The sequence below is a fragment of the Sinohyriopsis cumingii genome, chromosome 11 (assembly GCF_028554795.1).
Source record: "Sinohyriopsis cumingii isolate HCF-2022 chromosome 11, ASM2855479v2, whole genome shotgun sequence".
In the NCBI taxonomy this organism is placed as follows: domain Eukaryota; kingdom Metazoa; phylum Mollusca; class Bivalvia; order Unionida; family Unionidae; genus Sinohyriopsis; species Sinohyriopsis cumingii.
In genome coordinates this window covers 94,399,433-94,416,838 of record NC_142971.1, presented here as the reverse complement: position 1 = coordinate 94,416,838, position 17,406 = coordinate 94,399,433, and positions in this window count along the sequence as shown.

The window sequence follows — 17,406 nt, the reverse complement described above, 5'->3', positions numbered from 1 at the left end:
GTCTCTGGGTGGGATTGTCACAGCTTATGGGGAGATGTGTGTTGGCTGGGTGGATTTCTTGGGAATTTAGTGGGACTGGCCCATTCAACAGTTCTTCAAAATGTTCTGCCCATCTATTCATTTGGTGTTCTATACTTGCTATGGTCTTTCCCTGCTTGTCCTTTACAGGTCTCTCTCTTTTGCTCTACATGCCGGACAGCTTCTTTGTGATGTCATACAGCTTCTTTATGTTTCTACTTCCGGTCGCTTCTTCTGCCATTCCTTCAACATAGTTTCTCTTGTCTATCTTGATGCTTCTTTTCACTTCTCTGTGGGCATCAGTGTACTCTTTTTGTACCTTTACTTTTTTAGTTCTTGTCCTACTGCTATTTACTGCTGCTTTTTTCTGTTGACGCTCCTGGATTTTGCACAGTGTTTCAGCTGATAACGTGAAAATGAGGCCAATATAAAAGGGGGGGGGGGGGCACAGACCACTTCACTATAGGGTTCTTAACAATAACGCTTCAGAAAAGTGCTTGCGAAAAATGTCACAAAAATTGATGATGAATCGATGTTTTAACGATTTTAAAAGCGAACCTTCTCACAGTGGATATGAAAAAGTAACGTTGACGGGTTGCTCAGCCAAAGATTTTATCAAGACCAATGCGATATTGTGTTTATGGATTGTGTGAATTTATTGTAACAAATCCATACGGATTTTTTGAGCATTAGCAAAGAAGTTTTAAAACCTAATAACATCCATAGCACCGGGACACTCTGAATATCTCACAGGATAAGTGTATCAACACCATTAAGGGGGCCCCGAGTGGTCTAAAGCGCTGTCTGTTACGGATCACTACCATCTCACCTCTGTCTGTGTAGGTTTGAGTCTCGGATTCAGCCAGCGCGGGTATGTGAGAAAGCTTGGATCGGTGGTTCTTTCCGGGGTTTTCCCGGGTTCTTCCTCCACCATTAATACTGGCTGCCATGTATGGCCTATCGTGTGCTGAAAATGGCGTTAAACCCTACAACAACAACAACAACGCCATTAAAGACAGCTAAATTACTGCAGCTATCTCTGATCACTTTATGGATCTGAACGTATCCTTGCGTGACGTAAATGACACCCATGTTTTTATGTACACCTGGTGAGAATATTCTGGCTGGATCTGTTTGTTGAGTATAACATCTATTCTATTTGATTATTAATACTACCATCAAGATCATCGACTGATGGTGCAACATCGGCGTCAGTGACAAATTTTCATTGAATTCCTTAAGAACACCATAGCATCGTTGGTCATCCACGGATGGCGCCACTAAATAAAGTTTGTCCTGTTTTAGCCATCTAATTTTCAGGTTAAGTAACAACTTAGTTATACCAGACCCATATGGGCCAATGATAATGGCACGAATAGAGTTTGGCAATGCCTGATGATGCTTGAATGGCTCCTGTTCTCATGTTGCTGAAAAGCCAATCACATTCATGTACAAATATTATAAGTATATTAATTTATATTGTGTTCGATGTAAATTGGCTGCTGATAGCAGTGGATTAAAACAATAAAGAATAATCGTCAACGGACAATTACAGGTACATGCGTGAAATGGGGTACAAAATGTACATATGTGTGGTGTTCACAAGACATCAAAAGGTGGTGATATGGCTGCGACATTCGGAAAATTACCAGGAACTCCATGTGTTAAGTATCCTGGTGAAAAATATATTTTGGGGTAAAATTATTGTGGACATTAAACTAACCTTGATATTTGACGTTGCGAGTAGATGCGAGGAAGCGAAAACATTATCAACTAAAACAGCAACTGAATTTGCAGCCATGTTTGAATGAATTTGTCATCGTAGACCTTTATGATGCCCATGATAACTAAGTTTGATCCTGGCAAAGAATTTATTGGTGCAGCATCAACAACATAACCTCAAAATCAGATGTGGACACACCGCAATATATCGTGATCAGGCAATCGCTGAGCGATATAATCGAACACTTGCTAAGCAATTGTTTGGATATCAGAAAGCTCTGGAACTTTCCACAGAAATGAGATATCATGAATGGGTTGGAAGGCTACCGAGTGTAATAGCAGTATTAAACAACAAAGTCACGCGTGGAATTTCTATGAAACCTGATTCTTTCCATGTTAAATTGTCGTGGGTTATTGGGAGAATATTGCCATGACACAAATCGCGTATTTATTGTTTTGTTGTTGTTTCAACTCCATGATGAATTCAGGATCAAGATCAAAATTGCTATAATTTGTTTTGTCATTTCACTGAAAACCAGCTAAAAACAATTCTTGCCATGAGGTTGATTGTTTTCCACGGCATAAACCATCATGTGGAGTTGATACGTTCTTGTAACTATCGATACTGCCAGATACACTAAATTTGACCATACGACACGATCATCGACAATCCAAACATTGGTATCTGAGTTTGTTAACCCCTACGCTGAATCATCTGTTATTGCATCTCCTAGCATCCAGCATGATGGCTGTGCTAAATCTTTTTAAACAGCATCAACGGGGACAGGGGCGTATTAACCATTAAGCAGACTAGGCACGTGCTTATGGCACTAGGGCCAAAGGGGGCACCACAAAGTTGAGCTTGGCTTAGTTTGTACAGTATATTGTGTTATCATATGAATAAATTTTTGTACTGCTGCAACCTGCATTGTATATCTGGTCAGACAGGTCAACAACTAAAATGGACTGGGTCAGCGTGGAAAGGAGGGGGGCACCAGTGAGCCTTAATCCGCCCCTGAACGGGGGCAACGAAAATCATTAAGAACGAGTTTCTGTTTCTCCAGGGATGCCTGAATATTAATGTCAATATCCTGTCGAAGGGTATCTGCTGGGTGATAGAGTAATGGGACCAATTCCCTTGAAAATTTCTCCTTATGAATTTATTTTGAAGTGTTTCACAAACTATTTTCCAGAATGCAACTATCAGATTATTAAGGGGCAACAAATCCCAGAAATCATCAATCACAGTCTCTGGAATTTCATTGTGCATCATCACACATTGGATCGTGTTCAATTTAAGTTTCATCCCTGCTTTTAACTTCATTTTCTTTAGCCAGTCGTGTGGAAATTCTCCTGTGAACGGGGAAGGTTGACCATGATTACCTCACATGATAATTGCGTTGATTTTATCAATAACCAATCAAAAAACATTTTAAAAGTATCTTTAGATATCGTACATATTTCGTCCCAGATGATGATCTATGAATATGTTTCTCGTCCATTCTTTCTGGAGTACATTTATCACCACGCCATCGAAAGAAACTGGCAAGTTGGTGAGTTGTGGCTAGCACTACCATGTCAGTGGGAGATCCGGAGATCCCCATGAACAATCTAAACGCATGTGTAGTTTTACCAGAACCAACAGGAACGTTAAGATAAACCTTTTGATGCCGCAACACGGGAATTTATTGACTTATGGTGCCAATGATGGTTGCTAAATTCTTCAGTTTTGTAATATCGAGGAAGAGGTTTATAATCTGCAGTCTCAAAACAATTACATATTAGCTTATTTTTTTTATTAGCCAGTGCCTCCAAACAGCTTCGTCTACACCTTTCACAAGATCATCTAGCAGGCCAATGTCTGACACGCTGACATACAATGAATCTGTGGAGACTCTAATAGCGTCCTTAGGAAATCGATTAATCATGGAGAACAGGTTTACTGATGTGTAAGCGAGCACTGAAGATCTCAAGTGAACAAACTGCAGAGAATCACCATCACGATAACTCATAATAGCACCTCACCTAGTTTAATTTGATAGTTTTGCACTTTCACTTGTAGCTAATACAACATTTTGCCGCATCAGCAATCATAAAGTTAAGTTCTGCCTCATCTGTGATTAATCTCGTAGAACGTCATCTGGTTCAGTCTGAAACAGCCAGACCAGCACTGGATCTTCTTTACTGATATCATTAATTTCTCAAAAATATCACCGAAGTTAAATCTAAAAAATGTCTGGGTGGAATATTTGTTATACTCTCGGTGCAGACGTTATGGTCAATTGTTACTATCTGGGGATGTACGAGATCTCATTGGTCATTATTATTACTTCTATCAAGAATTTTAACTGTTTTCTAACTCAGCAATATCTTTTATTATGCCTCCATTCTCTTTCACACCTTAAGCCCATTTGTGTATTGTTTTGCGTCGCAGATCTGTTAAACCATTTCTCTTAACATGTTCAAGAAATGTTTTGTGTTTCTTTGGGGTACACAATCTAGAATAACATGATCTTTGATCCTGCTTGCAGTCTGCATCGGTTAAAGAGCATCAATATTAGGTTCATTTAACGGATAAGTTGAGTATACAATGGCTGTCATAAGATATGATCTTTCTTAATATGGCATGTCGATATCTGTCAGCACCCCTGGTCTAGAACTTTTACCTAACGTGACAACATGTTGGCTATGTTGTGATTTCCAAACAGGGTCGCGTTTATCATGGAAGTACCATATTGTATCATCGTCACAGTCAATGACAATGTCACTGAAAATGCCCTCGATGGCAACAATAAATTTGATATTTGTAAAAGTATCTTCGTTCGTCAAGATAATCAGTGATCGTCCTTGCTCTCTGCTCGCTCATTGTAGCATCAATGAGAATATCGTCTTGATTCATCCAAAAACATTGACCAAACGTGCTCTGTTTCATCGTCCATAAACTCCTTGATGGCCTCTCCGATACGTTTGCGTAACTGCATGTTTGGTAATATGGGGGCGTTTTTTCCTTATTGGTTGATCTGACAAAATCGAAATTAGCCTGGGAAGGCTTCATCATAGCTAATCTTGCAAACTCCTCATCGGTTAAAGTGCTCCCTTCTGTCATTATATAATAAAGGCAAATATATCATCTAATTAAAGATTTCTCAATATTAATATATAATGACATCATGAGCAAAAATAGTTGCAAATGGCTGATGATTGTATCAACAACCCCATGTGAAGAACCTTGTTATAACGAATATTGCGGCTAAGGTGAAACAAGTGTTTTGAGCGGACTTTTAGGACCAAAACCATGCGTAAAATGCATTATTGGCATTAGAGGTAACTCTGAGCATGTGTTCCATGAGGTGGCAAATAATACACAGCTTTGAAACGTTACTATAATAAATAAAATAAAAACACGATGGCCGGTTCAGTAGTGGCCCAATAAAAGATGCTAGAGATTAGCTCGATAGAAAATCCGTGATAATAAACCAATCATAATAATATTTTTTCTTAATAATGTGAAATTATTAATTTTGAGAAATGATAATGTGTACATCAGTGGAGCAAGGGAACGTTGAAGAATTCAGAAGACATCCCAGAGCTGATAATTATGAGGCAAATCTCCCTGGTATATTTAGACATTATCAGCTAAAAAGACCTCTCGTCACTGTCATTAATACCGGTTACTGCATGATCTGTGCTGACAGAACAAAGTATATCTCCTACAAATCTGTTTAGGAGTGTTTTAACAGCTTGATCAATAACGGTTTTGTTATTGTTCATGTTAATACTGATAAAACTGATTATCGTTTCAAATATATTCAGGTCATTACACAAAGCGAGAACACCAAATAGGGAGATACTGGCAAATACCAGCAAAAATATTCGCAGTTTGTTTGGATGAATTCCGAAACAGCTGAAAAAAAGAATTTCCTTAAATGTCCGCATTTATAATATTTTGATACTTGTCCAGTTTCAGTACAACGTGTTACAGATGGCATAACGAAATTAGCGCTATCAAAGTGGTATGTACATGTATATATTCACTCGGGACCTGTCCTACAATCAGGTATAAACACAAGTCATGTTATCGATGAGTGTGCGGAAAGAAGTTCATGTAGTGTTTCATCCTGAAAATGGGGGAATGATTTTCGCCGTGTTATCTCAGCAGTGTGAAACTTTATATATGAGTTCCGAATTACTAATAAAACAACAAGCTCTCGTAGTGTAGAAGATAGTGCGCCTGACTGAGAAGCACATAGTCGGAATCTATTATAGGTTCGAATCACACCACGACGAAGAAATATTTTTCTCTATATTAGGGAGACAGTCTAGCTTGACTCAGATGGTGTGAGTATAATTTGGCACATGTACGATTGTTATTAATTACGTAACACATAATTCCTGAGTAGGTAAAGTTTGCTTAGATCAAGCTCTGAAAGGGCAAGATTGTGGTTGGGCAATCTAGGGATTTGCTATCATTGTTGCGCTTGTTTGGAATTTCCGAGATCTGCTTAATAACTACAATCAATAGTGTCACAAACAAGATTGACGGATACCGTTGATGTAATATTAACCCACCCGGTGATATATAACGACCACCATCATGAGGTTGCTATATGTGAGAATCGGTGATCTTCGGTAAATACTCATCGACGAAATCATTGACGGGTTTTTTTTTGCATTTCATCGACGTCCAATCCTGGTAATTTGAAAATCGGTAGTTGGGCTTCGGTAATCTTAAAATTATTAAGAAAAAACCGCGCTTATGTTGCGTTGCTACCTGTGAAGAATAATCTATGACCCCTTTGAATCACTGTTTGGATCTGAGAGTTATGACAGAACTCATTTCCGGGCACTTTTATCGAGGTAAAAAGCTAATATCGAATTCGGCTGCGTTGATATCATAGTGGTTGTTGGTCGTGTTGTACTAACGATGATTTGTTCTAACAATGCTCGTGTCATACGTTCATATTCTGTCATTATTATATGCTTTTTCTCCGTTTACTTTGCATTGTCAGAATCGTTCAGTATTGTACAATATTGAACTCACGTATAACTTCATAAAGGAACTAATTTATATTGTAAACAAACAATGGACGCAGGCGCCAGCACTTTTCATGTACACTCACGTAGTAGGTGGTTTACGTTTTGATTGATTAAATTTGTTTCTGGATAAACTAAAGCAGATGATTCGTGGACTTTCCTTCTTCTTTTTTTCTCCTGTTTCTTTTTCTTTACCTGGCTGCTTTCTTCATCTGAAGAATCCCTCTCTTCTGAAGAAGAATCCCTCTTTTCTTCTGACTCCTCTTGTTTCTTTTTTGGGCAATCTGGAGACCAATGTCCTTTTCTTGACAATAATAACAGGTATCTTGACTTTTGTCTTTTCTAGCCCCTTTTTGTCTTTTTTGATGGTCTGGACACTCTGAAGACCAATGCCCTTTCTTCTGACAGATATAGCAAGTATCTTCACTTTTATCTCGAAAGGAAAGAGAGTAGTCCGTCGGCTGGTCTGAAGAGAATTTTCTAATGACCCCTCGCAAAGCTCTGATGAAACGTTCCATCTGGGTAGTCTCTTCCATCGTTGTGCTCGGTTAGAGAGTGAAATGAATAGTGAAAGGACAAGACACACACCCTTTTATACACGCTGGTCTGCCATGACTATAAATTAGTCTATGGTGTTTAAACTTGAGTCATTTGACGTTTTGCACTCAAGATGAAACGATCCTATTCATTCGAGAAGAAAGAAGAAGAAAGTAAGAGGCAGAAACGTGATCTATCGCCTCGTACCAGGGCTGAAGTCTTGGCACAAATTCATGCCAGTGATTTTGAAGAGGACATGAGTGAACCAGAATCCAAACCCTCTAAACAAAGTTCACCACCCTTTGTCAACCCTGAAAAGTACTATTCCATTCGAGAGACGGAAAAGCGCTCCTCTAGAAAATTTAGAACCACGGCTTACAAATACACAGTGAAGTTTAAAGATTTCAAGGCTGAAGTACCGTTAGAGAAAGCAGAAGGGTTCATCACTGGGGTGTGGGATTCTTTGCTCACCGCACTCAAGCGACAATGTCAACCCAAAGAAGACGATCGCTTGAGACTTTCCATACAACACGACGGTTTGAAATCCCCTGTTTGGATCGAGTTTAGCAGACCCGCAGAACTAACTGCTTCCAAAGTCATGGACAAAATTCAACACGTGCAACAATCCAATGACCAGTTTGACATCACCGATGGAAAAGCCACTCTGGACATGACCCACGTCTCTACTCCTCAAAGGACCGGACAACGCAATAAAGTGTTACTGGTGAACGACCTTCGCAGCACCAAAAAGAGTCTCGTCCAAATTTACAATTCTCAAGACCAGATGTGTTTAGCCCGAGCCATCGTGGTGGGACGAACCTATGCCGACAAGAACGACACGACAGAATGGAAAAGAACCTGGAAAACTATTCAACGATCCGACCGAGCCAAACAACGAAATGAAGCAGAACTCCTGTTGCAACAAGCCGGACTGTCCAAAGACACACCCTGTGGCATTCTTGAAATGCAAAAATTGCAAGATGTCCTAGCTCCACGCTACACCTTGAAAGTGCACCCTCAAGAAGTGCGTGGGCCTCTGTTGTTTCGAGGCTAAGACTTTAAGGACGGAAAATACATTCATGTCTATTATCACGATGAACATTTCGATACCATTACCAGTATCACTGCATTCCTGGGATACGGTTATTACTGTGAGAAATGTGACCATGGTTATAATAATCGAGAGCAACACAAACATTGCGGATTGAAATGCTCAGGATGTTTGGCATCTCCACCCTGTCTGAGCGAAGGACAAGAAAGAGTACATTGTCCTGCTTGTCTGTTCACGTTTGTCAGCCCTGCCTGTTACCAACATCTGAAGACGCAAGGTTCACAGCAGAAATCTGCTTGTCAACTCCTGAGATTGTGCCCTACCTGAGGACAAGGCCTACGTGCCAATAATGTCAAGGCACACGTATGTTCAGGAAAGAAAAAATATCACATTTGTCATCACATCGTGGACTTGGAACACCAGTGCTACGTGCAAAAATACCAACCCCCACCAGAGAAAGAGGACGGTCACAAGAATAAAGGCAATTTCATCTTTTTTGATTTCGAATGCATGCAAGAGACCGGCATTCACATTCCTAATTTCTGTGTGGCTCATCGAGTGTGCGAGAAGTGCATTCAGGAACCTATCTTCAGTCATTGCCCTCACTGCAGCAAGATTCCCGGAGGGCGTGAAAAAATCGTTCGAGGACCGAACACGCTAGCCGATTTTGCACAATGGGTCTTAGACCCCATCGACAAGACGTGGAGCCAAGAGGACATCGAACGTTACGGAGATCGTCATCGTCATGCCACGGTAACGGTTCACAATTTCTCCGGATACGATGGACAGTTTCTTTTGAGATACTATACGGAACAAGGCACCAAGCGTCCTAAAGTGACTTTGAACGGAGCCAAAATCATTTTCATGCAAGTAGGACAAGTACAGTTTAAAGATTCGATGAGTTACTTGGCCAGGCCTTTGAGCCGAATGACTAAAACGTTTGGAATGACAGAAATGGCTAAAGGGTACTTTCCACACTTTTTCAATACAGAAGCCAATCAACACGCCGTTCTACCCCATTTACCCGAGGCTCACTATTACGACCCCGACAACATGCGTACCGAACAACGAGAAGCTTTCTACGCTTGGTACCAGGCTCACGCCTCCGACCCTTTCGACTTTCAGGAAGAAATGCTAAAGTATTGTCATTCCGACGTGGACATTTTACGGCGTTGCTGTGGAAAATTTCGAGAACTGTTCATGGAACACGGAGGGGTCGATCCTTTGAAAGAAGCTTGCACCATTGCCAAAGCGTGTTCCTTAGTGTATCGACAACGATTCATGCCTGAAAACACCGTGGCTGTCATCAGTCCTCAAACGACCAACTATGTCAAACGTCAATACTCGGTCAAAGCCCTACGTTGGTTACATTACATGTGCGACAAGGAAGACAAATGGATTCAGCATGCCCGCAAAGGAGGGGGCGAAAAGACCATCGGAACGCATTCGGTCGATGGCTGGGACTTAGAAAACCCCAAGATCGTGTACGAGTTTAACGGTTGCTTACGCCTAAAGTTAGAACAGGAAGGATGCCAAGTGGTGGAAATGTGGGAACATGAATACGATCACCGTTTGAAAACCGATCCCGAATATAAACGCCTCGTGGAAAGTTACCAGTCCATGGATCCCTTGAACCCAAGGGATATTTTGTACGGAGGAAGGACCAATGCCACCTGTTTGCTGTACCAAGCCGACGAAGAGAAAGGAGAAGAAATCAAATACTTGGACGTGTGTTCGCTGTATCCCGACGTGTGCAAATATTGTCACTTTCCTGCAGGACACTCTCAATTGTTCACGGAACACATCGACCTGAAAAACATTCGACAATACGAAGGCTTGATCAAGTGCAAAGTTTTGCCTCCCACGGACTTGTACCATCCCGTGTTACCTCACCATTGTCAAGGCAAACTGATGTTTCCTTTGTGCCGTACTTGTGCCGAAACGCGCAACCAAGATCAACCTTGCCAGCACACACAGGAAGAACGCGCCTTGACGGGAACCTGGGTCAGCGTAGAATTGTTCAAAGCTCTGGACATGGGATACCAACTGTTAGAAGTGTACGAAATTTGCCACTTTCCCAAGACACAACAATACCACAAGGGTGACCCCACGCAGAAAGGCATTTTCGCCGACTACGTGGATGCCTTTTTGAAACTGAAGCAAGAAGCCAGCGGCTATCCTTCCTGGTGTCACACTCCCGAAGACCAAATAAAATTCAAAGAGAAATACTATGAACAAGAAGGCATCTCTTTAGACCACATCGAGAAAAACGAAGGCAGGCGATCGTTTGCCAAAGTGATGTTAAATTGCTTGTGGGGTAAAATGGCACAACGACCGTGTTTACCCAAGACGGAATATTTGACAGAACCTTCCCGCTACTTCCAGATGATTCACGACAAAACCAAATACATGAAACACGTGGACGTCGTTCGCGAGGATTTGATCTTGGTCAATTACGAAGAAGATCTGGACTTTGTACAAGACGACCCTTTTGGAAATGTCATCATTGCGGCTTACGTGACAGCCTATGCTCGCTTAAAATTGTACGAAGCTTTAGAGCTGTTAGGGGAACGCGTCCTGTACTTTGACACGGACAGTTGCATTTACATCCATCACCCGAGTCAACAGCACCCTGACATCGAAGGAGACCGTTTAGGAGCCTGGACAGACGAGCATCCCGACGACAAGATTCTAAGTTTCGTCAGTGGTGGTCCCAAAAATTACGGCTACGAATACCGGGACAAACAAGGAGAAGTGCACACGCAGTGCAAATTGAAGGGATTGACTCTGAATTATCGTACCAGTCGTGTGGTGAACTTTGGGGTATTGAAAGAAGCCTTACAATCTGGAGAGGATGCAAACTTTAAAGTGACCACCTACCAGCCCCACAAGATTGTACGTTTACCCACTCACCACATCGTCAGTCGACCCTTGGAAAAAGTCTATCAAATCGTGTACCAGAAGCGAGTGCGACTTCCCACTCATTTCACCTTACCGTATGGACACGTCGGTATTGGTCTGTATATAAAAAGGAACCCTAGGCAAGATCGATACTTCATTGTGACTACCAAGACCAAGCGAACAAGATGAATACTTTCAGAGAAACACAAAACAAGTTTAGAAAGGCACAATTCAAGTGTGGGGCTTCTGAAATGGAATGCGATTGTGAGCCTTGCGATGGGTACGATGCTGTACGTTGTGACCTTAGCGATGCCGTAAAGCATCATGGGAACTTTGTTCTCACTACCCCTATCATGGAAAGTGATGCTGTGCGTGTCAAACCTGAGGGATGCGAAAGCGATGCCGCTCGTCCTCTTGGACATTTTACTGGGTTTCGTTTTAAAGGGGGATGTTCACCTTCACGTCTACCCCCCTACGGATGTCATCCAGCCCTGAGCAAACTCCTGTCCATGTCACCCAACCCTCATCGAAACGAACCTGTGAAAGACGAATATTCGTTTCCTGTGCGTTTGTCGGAATACTGCGACTTTGAAAATCGTCTTCAATCGTTCAAAGAAAAATGGCCTAAGTATCTGGGAGGCCCGACCCCCGAAGAATTAGCCAGAGCCGGATTTTTCTACTTGGGCGAAGGGGATAAAGTCCAGTGCTTCAGTTGCGGTGTGTCACTTCACCACTGGGAACGGCAAGATTCGGCCTACGTAGAACATGCTCGATGGTCACCGAATTGTCATTACTTACCCTTAGTGGGACCGAGACATTAAAGTAACTTACCATGTCGTTGACGAAGAAGAAACCAGTTTGGCTAGGAGTCAAATGTTGGACATCACCGAGACCAGTATTTAAACTTCATTTCAAAAACGATATTGAATCATTACCTAAAGAACTGCAATAGAAGATTTACAAGGAAGTTTGGCAGGGACTTGCCAGAGTGAAATCTCAATGGGTCACGGTAGAACTTTTGTGCCGAGAAATTCACAAGAGGAAAGTGAAAAAAGTCAACCAGTGTGTTAGATTTCTCTGGATCAAGGGTGCATTCATCCTATTATATCGCTTTAGACCGTTTACATCAAAAGAGTTCAGTGACATTCTTGGACGTTACCCTGAATGGCAGTGGTCAGAAATTACTCACTATGTGGATTACTTTTGCTCTAGGAGAAGATTGTGAATTGTACGGACTGACCTATTCATGGATACTTTACAAGAGAACATTCGTGCTTTGCCTGTGGAGTTGAGAGAACGCATTTACCGAGAGCTGGTCAAAATACAAGTCAAACGTAAAGAACAGTTGCATCCGTTACGTCACCAGATCTTTAACCACTGGTACCTGAATGGTATAAGAGGACTGATTCGTCAGAAATTGTTTCAGTGGTCAGACCTTGTTGAATACTTTCAGTTAGTGAATGAACTAAACGTTCGTAATTTTGGTTACTTCGAGATTCACCTACTGCAACGTATTGAGGAAGACGAGTTAAAGGATTACCAACATATTTTACGTGGAATCTGCTTAGCGGAAGACGAAACATCTAGACAAACTCTGATGTTTCGGTTACAGTATGCAAGATTTAGATTCCTTACTGGAGAACGAAGATGTCTAGTTAGAAATTACCTTTATTGCTTCCGAAACAAAGAGACTATAAAATCAGGCTGCCATGCCACGGATTATGTCACATGTTATTGAACAGATTCCGTGGAAGGAACTCAATGACCATATTCAAACCGTGGATCATTACCATCGATTATTACAAGAACTGTATCCATTCAATTTAGGTCGACAAGTGGTGTGTGTCTTAGTGACTTGTTTTCTGGGATTTCGTTTACCAGCCGATTCTTTGTGGACTCTTTACGAACAGTACTTACCACCCCAATGGCCTTAAATGGTCACGAAAGACTCCTTTTGCTCAAAGCCTTGCGTTTTCATCTGGATACTTCTCGACCTCTACGGGAAACAAAGATTCGTCAGCTTTTAGCTACCCAAGACGTATATGACGATGTGTGTGTAGCTTGTGACTTACACCCCCATTGGACAGATGTCCGTGCCTGGAAAGAATGGGATTTTGAGGCTTGGACCCAAGACGTGGCCCAGTATGCACGAGAGTTGTTCAAGGACAAAAGTTACTTTTCAACCAGTGTTAGTGACGGTGGCAGAAGAACCCGTCACCCAGGACAGGACTGTCGTGGACAGGCCTGAAAGACCCTTTCGGGAGGACACTTGTGTGACCTTACCCCCTATAGAACTGGTCAGAACATTACCCAAAACATGTTGTACAGACACTTGTGTTTATTCCACGTTAATGATTTTCATGTGCCTTTTATCGTTGTACTTAAGCCTTTGGCTTTTATGTATTTTTGTCTTTCGTATTCATGTTTAAAACATTCAATAAACGTGTTCTGAAAAAAGTATATAAACTCTCGTCTTGTTTGTTTTCGTGTTACAAGTGACATTCCTGACACTATGGCTACTTCTGCTGTCTCTGCTCCCTCTTCCTCCACTGTCAAAATCATCGACGAACACTTAGATCGTGCCAGTTGGGAGGCTTTGTATCTTCGCCATCCCTTTAACATGCTCATTGCTGAACCTAGCGGTTCAGGCAAAACCGAATTCGTCAAACGTTTGATCGAACATAAACATCATTTGATCGATCGACCACCACAGCGGATCGTGTGGTGTTACAAAGAGTGGCAATCGGCGTACAGCCTCTTGCGAGAAAGTCAAGGCGATTCCATTGTGTTTGTGGAAGGCATTCCTAAAGAAGACGACGGCATCGTCTCTGACTCCCGTCAAACCCATTTGGTCATTTTTGACGACATGTTAGGAGAATACGAAGAAGAAATTAAACTGTGGTTCACGCGCAAAAGGCATCATCGTAATGCCAGTGTCGTTTACATCACCCAAAATTTGTTTCAACAAAGTAAAGCCCATCGCACCATCAGTCTCAATGCGCATTACGTGGTCTTGTTTAAAAGCCCTCGAGATAAATCGCAAGTGCAAGTCTTAGCCAAACAGTTAGGAACGCCTTGGCTGACTCAGGCGTACGACGATGCCACTCAAACGCCACACGCCTATTTACTCGTCGATTTGAAACCTACGACCCCCGAGGATTTGCGATTTCGTACCGACTTGTTTCACCACTGGTGCCAAGACGGAGGGCCTGTCCTGTACACGTCTCCGTCCTCGACTTAATTTCAGTCCACAAAAAAATCTATAGAAACCTCAGACCCTTTTCGTCTGTCTCACACAACGTCAACATGACGTCCCTTCAGTCGCATCTTCCCGTTAAATTGATTCGTGCCTTGTATGGCATCAGTCGAGAAAAAAATCCACAAACACGAGCTCGTGTCTTAGAAGCTAGTCTCAAAGAAGTCTTACGATGGTTCACGGTGACGGCACGTCAATTACTCCAAGGAATCATTCAGATTCCTCATCAAACCAAACGCTTTTTTGAGCGAAACAAAGTCGCTTTGACCCAACTGGCCGATCCCCGCATCGACACTCAAACCAAAAAACAAATCATTTTGAAACCTGGAGGGAGCGGTACTCTAGGAGGGGTCATCATTCGCTCTCTCTTAAGATGGGATCCTAATGCCACCAAACTTCTCCCCAAGAAAAAAGTCAAACGAAGCTCCAAGAAGAAGAAAAAGACCAGGTCCCCAAGGAGAACTTCTCCAGTGGCGGGACCCTCCTCTTACCAGACACCACCCCGGAAAAAGAAAAGCAGCCCCCAGAAAAAGAAACAGAGAAAAAGTCCCCAGAAAAAGAAAAGCCCACAGAAGAAAACTAGTCGCAAGAGAGGCACTTCGGCCAGGACGCAACCTTACACTCGCAAACCACGACCTGCCACGGCGGTGACTGCGTCTCCGGCAGCCTCACGTTCATCCACTTCTCCGTTGATGACACCAAGAACTGAAGAGTACTTGGAGACGTTGATCACACCAAGAACATCTCCGTTGATGACCCCAAGAACTTCCCCAGTGGCAGGTCCCTCCAATTTAGCGGCAGTGGCCGCTGCTCACAAAGTACCTTCTCCCAAAATCAAAGTTCAAGAGAGATCGGGCATGTTACAAAGTTTACTGGATTTGTCCAAGCAAGAACTGGCTCGATTTAGTCCGTTACGTACCCCTGCACGACGTGTCATGCCTGTCCTGAAGTTGATACGCCGTAAAGACAACCAGTGGCGACGCGTTCCAGTATAAAAAAGGCCTGTGACCAAGTAGGGGTATATGTGTTTTTGGTGCTGAAGACTCAAAGATGTCACCCTCCAGAAAACATCCCTCTTCTAAACAACCCCAAGGAAAGAAAAGGAAAGGACTGTCTCCTCGTTTAGTCAAACATGGAGACATGTTATCTGTCCTGTCCAAAGCTTCTCCATCCCTACGAAAAAAGCTCATTCAATCGGCCTCCAAAGAGGTCATCGATACCGTGTGCGAATGTTGTTTGAACGTCTTGAAAGGCACGATCCCTTTGTCCAAACACCAGAAACAATGCTTACGCAAACATCGTCACGTTCTTCGCCAAATGGTTCAAAAGAAAATTCCCATTCGTCAAAAGAAGAAGATGTTGGTCCAACGTGGAGGTATTTTACCCCTCTTGTTAGGTCCCTTACTGAAAGGAGTCTTGGGAACCATGTTGGGAGGACTGGTGGGAGCAAGATAAAAAGGCCCTCTGAAGTCCCAAGATCTCAGAATCGACCCTTGACAACCCCATGGAAGGACGAAAACTAGCTTTAGTGTCTTACAAACGATGGATGGAATACCATCGTTGGCAAGAACAACGCACCCCGCATTTACCTCCCAATCCCAATTTGAGCGAGATGTCCCAGTTACAACACGAATTGCAGTCCTTGATGGATCGCCAAGATTTGTCCGAAACAGAAAAATCGCAAAAGTACGGTCAACCCTTGCAACTACTGCAACTCTTTCACCAGAAAGCTTTAGACGAAACAGCTCTACCCACTTTTAAAGATTTTAAGACCTTAATGAAAAGTCCAGCACCATCATCACTACCACCACCACCACCACTACTACCATCCCCAGGGGTCACCAGAGATGCTACCCCACGAAGACCTGAGGAAGAAGAGATACAAGAAGTGTTTCAAACACCGTCAGCAGCACCCATTTCAAGTAAGATTGCAGCATCCTTGTTGACCCCGTCCCCCACATGCCAACGAGAAGAAATGAAAGCTTGGGTTAAAAAGATGATGTCCACTTCTCCTTCGACAGAAGTGAAAAATAAAGAAGGGAAGCCAGAAGTGAAAAAAGAAAAGAAGACCAAAGCCATTCCATTGCCACCTCCACCACCACTACCTTCGACTTCTACTCCCGTAGCCCATCGGACACGTAAATCTGTTTCTAAACCACCCTTTCGTCCCGCTCAAAGTAGCGTCACCGAAGAGTGGGTAACTTATTAACACACAAACACAAAAAATGGAAAAAGTCTTAGCCAGCATTTACTACGATCCCTCGCATCCTGCAGGTTGCGCAGGAGTTCAAAAATTGTATCGTGCTGCCAAAATGCGACTGAAAAGTCTCCGTTTACCTCAAGTGCAACGATGGTTACAAGAACAAGCTACCTACACTTTACACAAACCCATTCGACGCAAGTTTTCCAGAAGTCGCACCCGAGTGGAAGGCATCGATCATCAATGCAAGCCGATTTAGCCGATGTCTCTCATTTGGCCAGCTACAATCGTGGCTGCAAATATTTGTTTTGTGTCATCGACGTCTTTTCCAAATTTGCCTGGGTCGTACCCTTGACTTCCAAATCGAGCAGCGAGTTAGTGCGAGCCCTGCAACGAGTGTTGAAACAAAGTGGTCGTCACCCTCTTCGATGGAAAACGGACAAAGGTACCGAATTTCTGAACCAAGCTTTCCAAAAAGAATTAAAGAAACGTGATATTCATTCTTTTACCACCGAGAATCCCGAAACCAAAGCCAGCATCGTGGAACGTTTTCAACGCACTTTGAACGAACGCATGTGGAAATATTTTACGCATCACCACACTCTGAAGTACATCGACATCTTACCGCACCTGGTGCAAGCGTACAACCAATCTTACCATCGAAGCATCGGACGTGCCCCGCAAGAA